The 12271-nt window shown below is 42.0% G+C and overlaps 1 protein-coding gene across 16 annotated transcripts in view; it reads left to right on the forward strand.

Annotated features, from left to right (window-relative positions):
• The window catches only part of chd6 (chromodomain helicase DNA binding protein 6), a 379195-nt gene that overhangs the window by 52659 nt on the left and 314265 nt on the right, over positions 1-12271 (forward strand). The gene's annotated exons all lie outside the window — the stretch shown is intronic.

Genomic DNA, 12271 nt, shown 5'->3' on the forward strand with positions numbered 1-12271 from the left:
AATAGGAGTCATTCAGGATTCAGCCATGTTTTTGCTTGGTGTTAGCAAATTACAGGTTTTAGCTTTCTTCTGAAATGTTTTATTTTATTTTGTCTTCCTCAGGGTAGTAAAACTCACTTTCGCTGTGAAGACTGTCGTTATCACTATCCATGCTGTAAAATTAATGCTATTTTCCTGAGAAATGCTGGCAAAAATTTATAAGATTTTTGTTAATCGTATCAATAAATCTTATAAAAAAAAGATAAATGTTGACAAAAAATTCTACTATGTTTGTTGTTGTTGTGAATGAGCGAGTCGCCAGAGGTCCGTAACTGGGGTCCGTACTGTAGGATACGGTCCCGCTCGCCAGCCAATCAGAGCACAGGATTTGGACCGCGAAAAAAATAAATTTTGTTAATAAAAATTCCTGCTACAAATGATGGGGGGTATTTTGATTTCCGGAAAAATGTGCATAGCAACAGTACCTGCAAGTCTCAGCCTTTTCTTTATAAATGTTGCCGTGACTGAAAATGGATTTACATGTGGTGTTTACAATTGTCAGTTATAGTATGGTAGCTAAATGTGTGTGTGTGTGTGTTTGGGGGGGGGGGGGGGGGGATTGGACCAAAAAAAGCACAAAATGGGGAAAAGATGGAAATGGTTGGTTACTTTTTTTTTTTGCATTAAATTTATGGCACTTGCCCTTATCCAAACTTGGCGAAGTGCTTTATGGTCTCTGTTAAAAAATATCCTTATGGTATTTAAATAGGTCAGGGTTAAAGAATACTATCAAACTAAAATATTAGAGAGAACTTAGTACAACAACAAAAACCCACAAATCGAGGGATTTAAAAAAACAATTAGTGCTCATCAAAGTAGTATAATGGTATATTAGGGCCATTCTAGGTTAAAAGGAGCTGAGGGAGGGGGAATATTCCAAGGGAAAAAATAAACATAATTTCCAAGATTAAAGTTGAAAATTTATGAGAAAAAAATCAGAAATTCTTTGAGATTATAAAGTCATAAATTTGCGGGGGGGAAAAAACTCAGAAATTTCGAGATTAAGTAAAAAAATTCCGAGATTAAGAAGACACAAAAATTATGAGGGGGGGGGAACAAACCTTGGAAACAGTCTCATGCTTCCCAGCGTCCTGACTGCAGTGTACTCTGGGAAATGTAGGAAAAAATCTCTTAATGCATTATTCTTTTATTTTGCATGATCGAGGAGGAAAGACTGTATTTTCTATAACTCTTGGCTCAGCCTTTTCAAAGAAACAGAGATTCGGGCAGATGAATATGTACTGAAAGTAACAGGAAATGGCCCTTGCACAGTAATTGTAGATTTTATAAATGGCTCAGACAAAAAAAAGGATATGGAGAAACAACTGTGCACTTTTAAGCTTATACATTCATCTCCTATTGCATCTACTGAACTCTATGTGTAAATCTGGAGAGCTCATAGGCTCGTCAGAGTGAAGCCGTCTGGCCGCCATCTTACCACTCACATCGCAGAGTGGAATGGTCATTTAGGCTGCTGGAAGCTACACAAAACTGGACAAGTTATTTATGTAGTTGGTGAGAAAAATTACAAGAAAAATGCCTGCATGTGTAGCAGTGAACTGTACAAACTGTCAAGTCAAAGGTTGTGGACAGACATTTCACCTGTGAGTATTGATGGTGTGTGATCATTTTTACATGTGTGCACAGTGCCATTTGCATGGACCCCTATAGCATTTTATGATGGTTTGCAAGAGCGAAAGAAAAAAAAATCTGTCTCCTCATCTTGTTTGTTTTTGTTGAAAATCTGACATTGACATCTGGAATGAACTGTGACTGTGTCAGATTTTCGATCGAAATGCCCCAGACTCAGGGGCTTCAAAGTTTGGGAGAATAGCAGGGTACAAATAATTTACAGCAGGGTGCAAAATGGTAAAATGTCTGCCAGCGGCAGACATAATGCACGCAAAGCGTGCAGGGATAGATAGATAGATAGATAGATAGATAGATATGCAAGTACAAATTTTTCATGGGGCGGGATGGTTTGGAACAGGCCATCTAAAATTGGGATAACATTTACCCGGGACGGGTATTTGAGGCGGGTCGTCTAGCTTAAACTTGATTAGCGTTGTTACGCACGCCAGTGTTTCCCACAGAAATTTTGGAGACTATGGGGGAGGCGCGGGGGTTGTTTAAAATTGAGTGATATGTTAAATATTAAGTTATTACTGAAAAACTATTGATTAAAAAAACAGACACTGAGAAATGGTCCTATAAACAACTTTACCAATATAAAAGATTACCAGGACTACAAAAATGCAGAAAAATAGGCTTTACTTATCCAAATGCTCCTGTTGGTTCAAAAGTTAAAGTGCACAGAACCTCACAGCACAACATGAAGTTACCTTAAAATATAATATAAATGCCTCAGCTTTCATGTAAGAAAAAAAACTATTAATACTAGTACTGTGTGCAGGCAGTCTCTCCTGAAGACTAAATTAAACAATAATTATAAACTAATAAAATAAATGGCTCAGGCTTTATAGAAGAAAAAAACAATTTGAACAGAATCTCACAGTATGATGCTGAAGCTGCCTAAACAATGGAAAATAAAATACCATTTTGGCAAAAATGTTGGCATCCATTAATTTCTTGTATTAAGTAAAGAAATATGTTGCCAGATACTGCTGACGTTGTACAGCTAAAATATGTTCAAAACCTGCCAAAATGTACTTAAAACCGCCCAAATTGGGCGGGAAAACGCGCAATCTGGCAACACAGGTGGCAGTAATGGCTGCACTCATGTCGAGGATGAAACACAATCTGGCAATACAGGCGGCAGTAATGGCTGCACTCGTGTCGAGGATGTAAACGCAGTTGACGCGGCAACGGACATACATGACATAGTGGATGTAATTTACGTTCACAACTTTTTTTGCTGTCAGAAATATTTAATATTAAGTTTTGTGACTCGACTGACAATAGCCGGCGGCATAACAAGCCATAGCCGGCGATTTGCCGCCGGTGACCGGCTACTTTTGAGACCGCTGCAGACTAGATCAGAGCCAAAGTCTGGACATGTTTGCTATTGAATGTGAGAGCTCAAGCTCAACAGCGCAAATTCAAAAAGAGAAATGAAATGAGTAAATTAGCCTCAGTAGCCTAAATGAAAGAAGGACCATAGCCTTAGGCAGAAATGGCAGTGAGGGATGCACATAAAGAGATGTTATTGTTCTAGTTTGGTCAGTTGTTATTTTCATTTACCCAAGACTAAGCACAATTGACAGCGTAGATCATCTACACATGTCACACCCACTTGCACAAATTGATAAAATGTACATCATTGTATGCTTTGACTACATGATTTCAGTTTAAATTGAGTGCAAATATTGATAAGTACTCTTACATCAGGGCTGGTCTTATTTCCTGGTCAAAAGCTTATTTCCTGGATGGCGTCCGATATATGATTCCCTGTACAAAGTGAATGGGAGATGTTTATCATGTTTATATTTCACTGACAATTGATCGGGAAATATGACATAAATCAGGAAATTACATCCATCCATTCATTATCTGTAGCCGCTTATCCTGTTCTACAGGGTCGCAGGCAAGCTGGAGCCTATCCCAGCTGACTATGGGCGAGAGGCGGGGTACACTCTGGACAAGTTGTCAGGTTATCGCAGGGCTGACACAGAGACAAACAACCATTCACACCTACGGTCAATTTAGAGCCACCAATTAACCTAACCTGCATGTCTTTGGACTGTGGGGGGAAACTGGAGCACCCGAAGGAAACCCACGCAGACAAGGGGAGAATATGCAAACCCCACACAGAAAGGCCCTCGCCAGCTGCTGGGCTCGAACCCAGGACCTTGCTGTGTGGCGATAGTGCTAACCACTACACCACCGTGCCGCCCCTTAGTTTTATATATAGATAGAGCAAGTTATAAAGATATGTAAGGAACGTTGGTGAAGTTGAGAAAATAAGAGGAGGTAATGAAAGGGAATAAAAAGTCAGGAGATACTTTTCTTGGGGCAAATTTGATCGGATATGACGGTTTAACATATAAGCCAAATACACATGATGTGAGTGGTAAGATGGCAGCCAGATGGCTTCACTCGTCTCTATAGCGGGGAACAGGCTATGAGCTCTCCAGATTTTTACATAGAACTCAGTGATTGCATCCTGGAAACACAAGTCAGTCATGTTTCCCGGCTTCCTGGCCTCAATGCATTTTGGGAAATGCAGTTGAGGATGTCTTTTAGAAGTGTTCTTATATATTATGCGATTGAGGAGGAAAGACTGCATTTCCGATAACTCTTGACACAGCCATTGCCTCTGTGGTATGAAGCTGTTGATCCAGCCTTACAAAGTGAAACAATCTAGTTCCTTGACAAAAAACACTATTTTTCCAAGGTTTCTTTCTTGCAAATTTGTGACTTTTTAATCTCAGAATTTCTAGAATTTTCTTATATATTTGTGAATTTTTAATTGGGGAATTTGTGTATTTTTTTTTTCTTCAGTTTATGACTTCTTTTAATCTCGGACATTCTGAGGGTCCCCCCCCCAGAATATTACATCTCCATTAACTCTGCAGTGTGTGCACCCCACCACCACTACCACCTATTTTTAGAATTTTTTTTTCCCCCTCATAAATTTGTGAATTTTTAATCTTGGGACTTCTGAGTTGCTGTTGTGTTGTTGTTGTTGTTGTTGTTGTTGTTGTTGTTGTTGTTGTTTTTCCTTGCAAATGTATGACTTCATAATCTCAGAGAATATCTGTGGGTTTTTTTCTTCTTCTTAATTCCCAATTAACTTTGTTATTCTTCCACATACACAGTTTAGAGAAGAACAAAATGTCACTCAATGGACCAAGGTGCTTAGACACTGCAAACCACAAGTATCACAACAAAACAGTAAACATTAAATAATCCAAGAGCTAAGGCAGATGTGATGAGTGTGAAGAGTTAGAAATGTAAGAATAAAGTGCTAGTGCACAGTTAAAGTGACTATGTGCAGTTGTGTGTTAAATGTCCATTGTGCAGTTTATGTATAGAATGTCCCTTTTTTGAGAATTCCCTTTTTTGAGTGACAGAGCACTGACACTTGGAATGTCCACTGTCTGTTTTGTGCATAGTGTGGGATGGGGGAGGCAAGTTATTATGGGAGTGAGGTGTTGGGTGGCACCAGGCTGTTCAGGGCTCTGCCAGCTTGGGGGAAGAAGTTGTTTCAGAATCTCCTGCCTGATAGCAGAAGGTCAAACAGACTGTGGGATGGGTGAGGGGGATCCTTCACAATGGCAGAGGGTCTGCGTACAGAGCATGCCTGGAAGATGCCCTTGATGGAGGGGAGGGAGACCACTATAATACACTTAGCTGTCCTCACTATTGTAGGGTCTTGCATTCCAGTTTTGCCATTCCCAAATCACACAGTCATGTAGCTGACTAGGACAATCTCCACAGTTCCTCTGTAGAAGGTTGTGAGGATGGGTGGGGGAAGGCTTGCTTTCTTCGGCCTCCACAGGAAATGAAGACATTGTTGTGCCTTCACAGCGGAATTGGTGTTGATGGACCAGGTGAGGTTGTCAGAAATGTGCATGCCAAGAAACTTGATGCTTCTGACTCTCTCTACTACAGAGCCACTGATGAGCAGGGGAGGGTGGTCAGCTGACCTTCTTCAGAAATCAACACCAATCACGTTTGTTTTGTCTACATTCAGAGACAGATTGTTTTGTGGCACCAGGTCACCAGTTGTTCCTCCTCTTTATATGGTGTTTTATCATCATTGCTAATGAGGCCTACTACTGTCATGTCATCAGCGAACTTGACAATGAGGTTGGATTCCGACTTGGCCAGGCAGTCGTGGGTGAGCAGTGTGAACAGCAGTGGGTTGAGCATGCAGCCTTGTGGGCCACCTGTGCTCAGCATGATGGTGCCTGATTTCTTTTGTTGGTGTGCACTGACTGCAGTCTCTCTGCCAGGAAGTCTAGAATCCAGTTGCAGAGTGGAATGTCAAGGCCCAGCAGAGAGAGTTTCCTTACTAGCTTCAGAGGGATGATTTGTATTGAATGCTGAGCTGAAGACAATGAACAGCATTCTAACATATGTGTCCTTTGTATCCAGATGTGATAAAACAGACTGCAGGGTGTAAGAACTAGCATTGTTTGTTGGTGGAACAGTTGGAATGGTATGCAAATTTCAGGAGGTCCAGTGAAGTGGGCAGAGTGGAGTGAATGTGTCTCTTGACCAGACGCTCGAAGCACTTCATCATGATGGGAGTCAGTGCTACTGGGCAGTAATCATTAAGACAAGCTCCCTAAGCTTGGCTTAGGGAGCTGTTAAAAGGAGATGTTAAAGATGTTTGTGAGGACACCTGCCAGCTGGTCAGCACAGTCCCTGAGCACGCTCCCTGGTATGTTGTCTGGGCATGCAGCTCTGCATGGGTTGACTCTGGATAGTGTCCTCCTCACGTCAGCTGGGGCCAGGCAGAACACCTGCTCCTCAGGAGTGGGCATGGACTTGCATGCCTGGGTGTTGTTCAGAGCTTCAAATCGTGCATAGAAGTCATTTAACATGTCAGGGAGATGGATGTCACTGTTGGCATCTGGTGTGATTTTTATAATCTGTTAGAGCCTGGATACCCTGCCACATGCATTTGGGATCCTTAGTATCACAGAAATGGTTGCTAGTCTTCTGTGTATACTGGTGTTTTGCTTTCCTGATGGCTTTGGAAAGCTGAGCCCTTGCCGACCTGAGAGGCCAGTCCTCTCCCAACTTGAAGGCAGTATCGCTCTGAGCAGGGCATAGAACTCTGCTGTCAGCCATGGCTTCTGGTTGGTATGTGTGGTTATGATCTTTTCAACAGTGACCTCCTCAGTGCATTTCTCTGTGTACCCAGTCACAGAGTCTGTATATTCTTCCAGGCAGATGTGCTGGTCATAGGTGGGAGCTTCCCTGAACATGTTCCAGTCCTCAAAGCAGTCCTGTCGGGCTGAAGTAGCTCCTTCCGGCCAGACTCTAATGGTTCTTTGTACTGGCCTGGAGCATTTCAGTAGTGGCCTGTATGCTGGGAGAAGCAGGACACAGAGGTGGTCTGGGTGTTCCAGGTGAGGGCGGGGCATAGCCTTGTGTGATTCATGGCAGTGTTATAGTCGAGTCACCAAACCTTGAGTCTGAGTCCAGTCTTGAGTCCCCAGTGTTCAAGTCTAAGTCATTTAAAGAATTTTGAGTCGAGTCTGAGTCGCGTCCACTATTGATCCGAGTCGAGTCCAACACAAATGACACAGCTGTCACACGCACACTCTAAAACACATTGATAGCTTTGAGTAGTGTGAAGCTGTATGTTCCATACCATAGCCTACAATAAATTCACAAAAAGATGTCTAGCAGAAATATGTAGGAAAAGACTGGTGGCACTAATGTTAAGCATCCATGTCAAAACCATAACACTCTAATGTGCCTTATTGTAACAAATGCACTTGTGTGCATTTCAAAAACATAACCATCTTACACAAACATGCATCTCAAAAACAAAAGCTTTGATTTTGACACCGTGGAACTACATGGCAGGGAACTTGCATTTGGTTTGTTGTGCTGTTGGCACTTGTGTGCATTTCAAAATGTTACACAAACATGTTTCATCTTAAAAAAGCTCTGAGTCTGAGACCATGGAACTAAGGTGGTGTTTACATTAGACCGTATCAGCAGATCATCAGATTAACGTTTTTAAAACGATTCGCATGCACACAGCAACGCCAATACACGATTCGCGTGCACACAGCAACGCCAATACACGGATACGCTAATCACATGACTAATGGACGGCACGTAAGTTGAAATGTGTCAGTGCGGCTCAGCGCTTCCTCCTCAGTGGCTGCTCTCCAAATCACTCCACCCTGAACAGCGAGTGCCCTCTGGAGGGTGCGCACTTCGGCCCTGCGCAGTTCACAGAGCGCGCGAGTGAAGCGCACGAGCAGTGATTCGGGACTGAGCCGCTGTGTGTGTGATCCCAGTGCATATCGGGCATGCGCAAGTCACTCACCACTTGCAGGTGGAAGGATGGCAAGCCTAAAGACAATCATAACTACACAATGGGCAGTATTTGCATCTTACCATGAACAACATTAAGAATGACAAAGCAAAGCATTATATTCATACTTTTATGCTCTTTAATATACTTTTTTTAAATACTTTTTTAATTCATACTTTTATACTCTTTACTCCAGCGAATCAGGAAGGTGGATGTCACAGTGACGTTGTCCAATTACGATGTCAGCTAGAGCTCAGCACTGCGTTTCCTCGTATCTCAATGTTTACACAGCACCGGATCAGATACGAACTGGGTTGAATACGTGGGCCCTGGCGGATTCAAGTTGTTCCGCCTGTGGAGTCGTTTCCCGGCGTTTTAATGTGAATGGACAGTGCATCCGCGACGAAAACGAGATGGATACGGTCTAATGTAAACACCACCTAAGCCTTCATGGCAGGGAACTTGGATTAGTTTTGTTGTGCTGTTGGCACTTGTGTGCAACACAAGAAAATAAGCGTGTTACACAGATGTTGCATTTCAAAAACATAAGTTCTGACACCATGGGACTATTCAATCTTGCCCAATGAGGCCTCATCAAAATACCTCCTTGACTAAATACCCTTTCAATGGGTGCACTGGAGGCAGGGATAGAGAAGACCTGTGTGGAAATGTGAAAGAGGGCAGGGAATTTGGATTTGTTCTGTTGCCAAAACTTGAGGCATGGGACTGAGTCAGAGTTCTGCTCAGTGATCAAGTTGAGGTATGCAGTCAACTGAGCCTGGACAGATGGCTTCTCAGAAGAGGGAGTCTTCCTATAGTGGGAGAACAGTCTTGGCTGCTTTTCAGGAGGGGACTCTGAAACATCACCTTCCTTTGGTCTCATCTCTGTGTCTACTGTTGATGGCACTTGCTTTTCACCCTCTGCCTTTATATGCGCAGAAATGAAAAGGGGCAGGGGGCTAATTGCAAGTATGTTACTGACTAGATAAGTCCCAAAAAAACATCTCGTAGGCCTATATTTTACATTTTCAAAAAAGTCCGGAATTGGAAGTCAGTCAGTGGAGTGTATTGAAGTGTCTCATTCACAAAGCACAAAAGGTCAGAAAACAGTGGAAGCCAATACTCCGTAGCTCAAAATTCAGGAAAGTGGCTCCGATGTCACAAGTGCACAAGAACAGTTATTTGAAAGTTAACCTAATGAATTTGTGCGTGCGCGTGCGATTTCATGAAGAACCGGGACAATTGGCATTCGGTGAAAGATTCACACCTATGACTCATTATATTCACGCGCGCCCTCTCGCCCACGTTTCCCGATTTACACGAGTGTCTGAAGATGGAGTTTTCAGAAATCTCTACTCTGCCCAGAGTTTGCGAAAGTAGCTGTTTTCAGTGACTGAAACCTCCGTATACAGTACCAGTCAAAAGTTTGGAAACACCTTCAAATTCGATGTTTTTATTTTTAAATTTTTTTTCCTACATTGTAAATGAATACTGAAGTCATTCAGGATGCAGCAACACGTAAGGAATTATTTAGTAAACTTTAAAATGTTAATCAAACCAAAATATGTTTTAGATTTTAGATTCTTAAAGTAGGCACCTTTTGCTTTGATTACAGCTTTGCACACTCTTGACATTCTCTCAATCAGCTTCATGAGGTAATCACTCGAAATGGTTTTCCAACAGTCTTGAAGGAGTTCCCAGAGGTGCTGAGCACTCGTTGGCTGCTTTGCCTTCACTCTGCGGTCCAACTCATCCCAAACTTTATTGGACTGACTGACCTTCATTTCTTAAAGTAATGATGGACTGTCGTTTTTCTTTACTTAGTTGAGTAGTTCTTGGCATAATATGGATTAGAGCAGTACTCAAATAGGGCCATTCACTGTATACCAACTCTACCTCTTCACAACACAACTGATGGTCTCAAACACATTAAGAGGTCAAGAAATTAACTCTTGACAAGGCACAGCTGTAAACTGAAAGTCATTCCAGGTGACTACCTCATAAAGCTGACTGAGAAAATGCCAAGATGTGCAAAGCTGTCATCTAAGCAAAAGATGCCTACTTTGAAGAATCTAAAATATAAAACATATTCTGGTTTGATTAACACTTTTTTGGTTTACCAAATAATTCCGTATATATTTCTTCATAATGTCGATGACTTTAGTATTAATCTACAATTCAGAAAATTTTAAAATAATGAAAAACCACTGAATTAGAGGCGTTTCCAAACTTTTGACTGGTACTGTAGGTGTGAATGAGAGGTGCAACCAAATAAATAAATATGCGTCTTTTTTATCTGGCTACATGTAGGCTATCACTGCGCAAAGCCTCTAATGGTGAAATGGTAGTAATATTTGTTAAAATAATAGTAGGCTAATTTCCATATTAATTGATAAAATGGCACAAGGGATGTGATGGGGGATGGCCGTTTTATAAGGGGGATGATTTGAGATTTTTATTTCAGAAGGGGGATGCCTCCCCCCCCCCCCCAACTCGAGTACTGCGTATAAGGCCACCTGACATAGGCCCTTCGATTTCCATCACTAGAGTGCGTCAAATTACTTTAGGTTTTGCCAGCATGGACGCGCTTCTTTTAAATGAAGGCACAGATGTGTCAGACATCGACAAAACGGTAAAGAATAAGTGGAGATGGGCTTGGCGAAATGAAATGAGTGATAATGGCAAGCTCCTGCTGCTGTGCCAAGGAAAAAGAAACAAAAACGGGCATCAGGTGTTGCCAAACTAGATGCCTTTGGCTTCACTGCGAAGAAGCAGAAAAAGTGAACTTTCACTTTACTTTTCTTGTTTCCTGGCTTTATTTCAACAGATTTTCTTATTTTTCTTTCTGTTCCACTCTTTTGAAAGCATGGTTCAAGTTCGACTGCACTTGCACTTTTCTCTTAACCACTGTTGTGCATTACTAAAGTATTGTTGAAATAAATTTGCACTTTGTGCTGAAAACTTGATGTTTCATCATTTATAGCCAGTAATGACAATGGTAAAGTCTTGCTGTAGCAACTCGGATGGGTGGGTGGAGCACAGAAGGACGGCAGGCCATAACTGAGATCACAAACACTTTATTAAAGCTTTTCAGGCTTAGCTATATTTTGGTATACATATGACCCACACACACACACGTGTTCTGGTCGGGAGAGCGCCCGCTCTGCTCTCGCTCTCTTCCTTAAATAGGGCGCAGCTCCTGGGAAGACACACAAACACAGGTTAATTCACATCAAGTGTAGTGATTCTGCCACTTACCTTCCCTGACTCCGCCCTCCGGTCACAGACCGACGCTTGACCACGCCCCCACTGCCACACTTGCCTTAGCTTTAGTCATTGTTAAAATTACGTAAATGTACTATAAGTAGGGGCCGAGCGGATAATGGACAACACAGCGTTTAAAATTTGACGCATCGCTGACGTGGTAGGGGCCAACGACATGGAGCTTTTTTTTTCAGTCAGATGATTTTTTTTTTGCTTTAATCCATGCAAGAGTCCAGTCGCACCATTTGACGGTGGCTGTTGCTGCCTTTTTGTGAAACCATCTCTGCTACTGTGTTGTACTAACGTTATTGCTTGACTGCCCCATTTTAGTTAATAGGCTACAGATAAAAAGCTTGTTCATTGCTCAGCAAACCCTGCTATCAACAGGGCAAATAACATAAGAGAGGGTTAACACTAGCTAGTTCACCGGTCAGCAAGCAAGCCCTGCTATCAACAGAGCAATACACATAGCATGTTACTTACTTCTCTAGGTGGAATCTTGCCAGATGATGATTGAAGTTTGAGGTTGTCCCCACTATCTCCTTGATAGTTTTTCAACATATAGAACACACAGCCCTGCATTTTATTTTCCCACTGCACAAGAAGTCTGCAGAGGTGGCGGCATGAAGTTTTGGATGGCGGGGGGGCAATGTGTTGCGCACCAAATCTATGGGGGTCTGGGGGCATCCCCCCCTGGGAAATTTTGGAATTTTTAACCCTCTAAAACACTATTTCCCACATTTTGAGAGGCAAATTTTGGTGGAGTAAAGCAAAGTTTAATGTCTCTAATAGAGTACATTTTCGTCCATGTATTTTTTTTCTATATGAAGCAGAAACAATGATACTATAATGTAGTTATGCCTACTTAGTATTGTTAAGAGGATAACACCCTCTTACCATGGGTGGCTGTCAACACGTATCATGACGAAACTTCACACAGTGCTCGTCAAATATTTCAGTGATTAGGTCAAATAGCATTGGAAAATTTGTATAAACACATCA

The sequence above is a fragment of the Neoarius graeffei genome, chromosome 4 (genome assembly GCF_027579695.1).
Source record: "Neoarius graeffei isolate fNeoGra1 chromosome 4, fNeoGra1.pri, whole genome shotgun sequence".
NCBI classification, from domain to species: Eukaryota; Metazoa; Chordata; class Actinopteri; order Siluriformes; family Ariidae; genus Neoarius; species Neoarius graeffei.